Below are 5,734 nucleotides of genomic sequence, written 5' to 3' on the forward strand. Positions count from 1 at the left end.
CTCAGGATGGAATCGCCTATAACGAGCACGCGTCTCCTCCTCTTCTGGGTCCTCTCGGATCTCTTGATCTGTTTGGAATGTGAAGAATGTGGCATTTCTTCCTGCCCAAGGGTTTCCTCCTCCCTTTCCATCTCCTGCAGTCTCTTATTTCTCCATTATGGTGTAGGATTGTGCTTTCCACTGGGGAAAAGTTTAGATCCTGTGGTAGTGGCATGGTGACTTGTGATTAAAGCATCTTTTGTTTTATTTGCCTAAATATTCATGGATTCCATGTATTTCACATTTGAATTTTACTTTTTCCTTTGCTAGTTTGGAACTTATGCCTGTGGGCAGGTGGATATGATGGTAACACCTAACGTATTATTAATGAAAATCTTGAAAGCTGCCAAGGTAGTTCTTGTGTTCCACAGAAACTAGAGAACAAAGGCTCAGGAACAACATTGATGCATGAAGAACCAGGGCAGTGAACTCCCTGTAGGAGCTGTAATTCTGAAGTTTAATCTCTCCTACGGTTTCCTTCTGCTATGGTTAAGGAGATTTGAGATCATTTGCAAAAGTTGACTCTAGTTTGGCAACCAAACTTCCTAATCTGTTACTTAGCTCTGGGTATATAGCCTAAAGTAAAAACAAATACTATATTGGGTACAGAATAATGCCATATTAACTGCAGTTTCTTTTCTTCTTGCTTTCTGTATTTCAATAACCTTTCCCCTATTCACTATAACCAACTTGACATTTCCTGACATTCATTAGATGTCTAAAGGACTTCAAGAATAAAGTGGTTGTGCTACTAACAGAAACCTGCAGTCATTCATTATAATCTACCAGAAAACTGCAAAGTAGTAAATGTTTAGTCTATTCTTTAAAAAGGTGGTAGAAGAGTTACAGACTTGTAACACACAAATTGTTTGAAGTGGCAATTAAAAAAATTATAACAGTTAGCTGAACAAGGTATAAAGAGGAAAATTGACATAGTTCTTGGGAAGGAAAAGTGTTTTATTAATATACTAGAATTCTGTGAGTATATTGACTTTCAAAGAGCCCCTGATAAAGTTGCTCCTAAAAAGCTATTAAGTTAATCACAGGGTAAGAGGTAATACATTCTCATGGGTAATAAACATGTTAATTTGTACAGTAGAAGCAAATACCTCCTGGAATCTACTTTTGTACAGTAACAATTCACATTAAACACAGCAGCGGATCAGCATGGAAATTCCAATCTAGACAACGCTGAAGAGGATGAAAAAAAGAGTGGGAACAATTGGTTAATTTTCCACAAAGTGAAACTTACAAGATTTCCCATGAAGACTAGTGTTATTTCAATGACTGCATAGGACCAGGTGGCCAACCCACAGAACAAGCACTACAAGTGGCACAGGCAGCCTGTGTGTGTGATATGACAGATCATGGAACAATTTTTATATTCACTTCCAGCTTATTGTTGAAACTGTTGAGAGCATTGAGCCTCATACCCATCTCCGTGAAACCCACACTATACTAGGTGTACATTTAAATCTCATCAGGCTGAGAATGGAGTCAAGGCCAACTCACCATATCCTGAGTCTTTACCATCTATGTACTTGGGCAGAAGGGAAGACCACCACCACTTGGGAACATAGCAACACAGGGCAGGGAGCAGAAAGCAGAGCAAAAGCTCAGTCAGGGGAAGGGAATCAATATGGCATACAGAGAAGAGGGGGGCGCTTACCATATGGCACGTCTGCTAGAAAGGTTGCCTCCCTCTGGCATAGGAGGTGTAACATGAAGTGGTAAAATTCACAAATGGCAAGAATGAATTCAGTCAGTGTAGCAGGCACTGGTCCCAGGGGCGGCCATGACACTCCTGCTCTGCCCTTGCTTCTCATGCTTGTTCCCCTTCATCTTTCCTGCCCTGCCTTGTTGTTATTAGATCCTTAGAAAGGGAGGCTGCCCCAGGGATCCCTGCTCCCATATTGCTATTCAAGTGTTACTCAGCACCTTAAGGGCTTATTACATGGCTCCAACCATTCCTTACACTACACCCATGCCCTGCAGATGTCACCATTCAATCTTCCTTACTCCTGGGCTGGAGCCCTCTCCAGCTCTGGCTCCACTCTGCTCCCTGATCTGTTGAGACCACCACTGCCCCTTATTCCAATCCCTAAACCACCAGACCCTACCTCAGTTCTAAAGCTGCCTTCTCTTCTTCTTCATCATGTCTCTAGTCCAACCTTTCTATATGGTCTGCTCCCAATATTATGCACAGGCCACTGCTTCTGGTGTTGGTCTTGCCAAATCTTGTGGGATGCATTATGGTGCTACAGGGCATCTTAGGAGATGATCCATGGTTTGCTTCCCCTAACAAATACATTTGTCAACTGCACAGAGGCCCCATGATTTCATGAGAAAGTTGCATCTGCAGAGACCTATTCTCAATCTGTTCAGGTTCTGCCATGTATGGCCATTTGTAATTGGAGCTGGATGCCAACTCCTCACTGGGGGTATTTTCTTGCCAGCTCCATTCAACAGCTTTGCCACCTACTGACCCCATTCTTTTTGCCAGAGAGTAGTTCTGGCTGATTCCAGTGATGTGATCAATGGTAAGGTAGAGGACAAAAAGCTATTTCTCAATGAGAGATGACAGTGTGCTGGTTGATGTCCGTATAGTGGATGTTAGTTGTCTGACTCTTGTACCTGCTAGTCAATGTCGCCTTCTACTTTCCTCCTGATGTAAGAGGGCACTATGTGTGTATAGGCAGGGAACAGGGGTAGGCAGCCTGTTATTATTTTGCATGCATCATTAAGGGTGGTGTCAATATGTTTACAGCGACTTAAGTGTCCCCAACGGGTACAAGCATATTCAGCCACAGAGAAACAAAGTGTAAAGCAGTGAAGAGTGGATAGATGTGCTCCCCACTGGGAATTTGCAAGCTTACACAGAATGTTGTTTCACGTATTGACCTTGGCTTTGATATTTAAATATGTGTTTTTTGTAGCTAAGTCCTGCTTTCTCAGATGGAAAGCACAGATTTGGGTTTTTCTAGGGTTGGGTTTCAGATAAATGTTTAGACAGTAATCTGACATCTCATTCAGTGCCCTCTCCAGGATCTTCTCTGTGTCCTCAAAATTCGTCTGCTGTGTGCTAACGCGGAGATCATCAGCATAGATGAAACGCTGACATTCAGCAGGAAGTGGCTGATTATTAACCTAGATGTAGAATAAAAGTAGAGCGAGCACAATGCCTTGTAGTAAGCTGTTCTTTTGGGAGCACCATATACTTTTCTAATCATTTAACTCCATGTTGAAGTGCCTGTTCTCCAAGAGGCTTGACTGGACAGTATAACATGCATCAGACAGGTCAACAAACACCATGCTGGTAATCAACTTTATTGGAAACTATCTTTGATGTGTTGTGTGAGGTTTACAAGTTGACCTCCACAGGATTGACCTGGTCTAAAACAAGCTTGGTCTCATGTAAATTCAGAATCTACCAAGGGTGAACTTTGTTGTAGGATAAGACGTTCCTAGAGTTTGTAGGTAATGGTGAGGAGGGAAATCAGTCTTTAACTTTTTGGTGATGAAAGATTTTTCACTGGTTTTGGCAGAGCTATGACTGCCAGTACACTGGGCGGCAGACCCAGAAGTGGACTAGAAGCACTTCTGGTCCACTTCCGGGTCTGCCACCAAGCACATGGGGAACCCCCCTCATGCTCCTGTGGGATGCTCCATCTGCCCCACAATCTCAGTATTCACAAGCCATGCCTGGTACCCTGAGGTACGTAGAAAAAACATTTAAAGCGGTGTCTGTGGCCGAATTGCTGATTCTCCAAATCAGCATTGAATCTTCAGATTTGGATTCGGCCAAATCGAATTGGGACAGTGATCTGAATCAACTAATCAAATCACTGTCCCTCAAATCAGACCAAATTCAAATTGAATACGGCCCACTTTGCATACCCCTATCAGACAGTATAATGAAGCAATGATGCTCTACAGTGTTTCTTCTATGTGAACACTTCCCATTGTTGAGCAGTTGTTGTGCAACCTGGTTGGCAGTAACATTTGATATAGCCAGAGGTGTAATGTTATCACCTCCTACTTCTCTTATAGTCACACAAACTTTCTTGCTGTTTGGTGTTCTCAATCATCTCTTTCCAGACATTGTGTCTCTCTTCTCCTTTGTTGTCTATTAGGAGTTCTTCCAGAGTAGTGGTGGATTCTGAGAAGGGGTTGACATGGTATTCTCTCTCATGAAGAACATAAAGATCAGATGTTGAACTTGACATGCCTGGGATATATCTTGTCCAGCAGCCCCTTGAGATGGAGCACCAGGCACTTCTCTTCACAGCCGTCACAAAATGGTTATAATTCTTGTGGGTAGATGTAATGTCCCTGACTGATTCCTCCATTGCCTCTGTGAAGGCTGTCCAATTGGCTTTCTTCAGGTTGAAATGTATATAGAAGGGAGTGTTTTACACCATTATTGGGGACCTTAGCTTGATAGTTGTAGGGTGGTACTAGGTGTGAGGTATGGGTTCCCACACTGCTTTTTTTTGAACATCTGGCTAATTCCACTGTTCACAAAGCTGATGTCTGGGTTATATCCTCTCCTCCAGCGACTGCTGTTAAATAACTTGAGTTGGTTAGCATCAGGTACCTTTGTCAGGTTATTGGTCTCTGTCCATTATTCTACCGGGATGCCATCATTATTGTTGTTAACATATCTCCATGCTATGCCAATTACAAAGCTGTACTAGCAGGTGCTACAGTCAGGTAGATTATTCCACTGGAAAATACTAGATGGTGGTTTGTATATAGATATTATAGTGATGTCCTTGAAGCTAAGTGTGATGGTTTTGATGTTATTATTGTTTGTGCTGATATGAACTTGCTCAATTCACAAGTTTAGGAAAAAATCACACTGCCTTACTCCCTATGCCTTATTTCAGCAACGAGTGTTTTCCTTTCTATGGTCAGGCAAGAGTTATTAGGTCCTTTGGATGTTGCCTGTATGCATACATGCCTGTGATATTAGTGCCAAGATATTAGCCTTTGAGGATCCTTCAGTGTTAATGGAAAGGATTGATAGAGCCGGTTGTAATCAGAGCTTGTGTTTATGATGCTGTCTACATGTTTCTTGAGTAGACATGGTTGTTAACATTTGTTTGGTGTTTGGTGCCTTCTCTTAGCCTCTGAGAGTACAGAGTTTCCCCCTGTCTGTTGCTTGCTCAGAAGCTCCTTCCATGTCAGCAGTCAGAGCAAGACTGCCTCCCCTGGCTCTGGCTCTGGGTTTATCTCCCAATTAATCCTTGTGCCTTTCTGGTCGGGTGCTCCCTGCCTGCTGATTCAGCTCCTTCCAGGCCTTCTTCCTCCCTTCTTAAAGTAACAGGGGGTCAGTCAACATAAAAACAAGATGAGAAAATGTCTTATTCAGGAGGAAATAAATAAGAAGAATGAAAGCAGAGGGAATGCAAGGTGCTACTGCTAGGGCTGGCTTCTAGATGCACCAATTCTAGAATAAACACAGGGTGGTTGTGGACAGCTCAGTGAAACAATCCTGTGAGCCTATCAGGCTGGTTACAGAAGCAAACAAAGGGAGCTTAAGAAATAGGTGATCCTTTTGAAAAGGGATCTACCTGCTGGCTATTACTGCCCCTCAGCACTTATTACCTAATGCTCTCATAAGTGCCATTAAACAATGATTAGTGCATCCCTGAGCTGTGACTAAACTTAGTACTAACCCCTAGTATGGGTT

The sequence above is a fragment of the Crocodylus porosus genome, unplaced genomic scaffold (genome assembly GCF_001723895.1).
Source record: "Crocodylus porosus isolate Cpor-Errol unplaced genomic scaffold, CroPor_comp1, whole genome shotgun sequence".
In the NCBI taxonomy this organism is placed as follows: Eukaryota; Metazoa; Chordata; order Crocodylia; family Crocodylidae; genus Crocodylus; species Crocodylus porosus.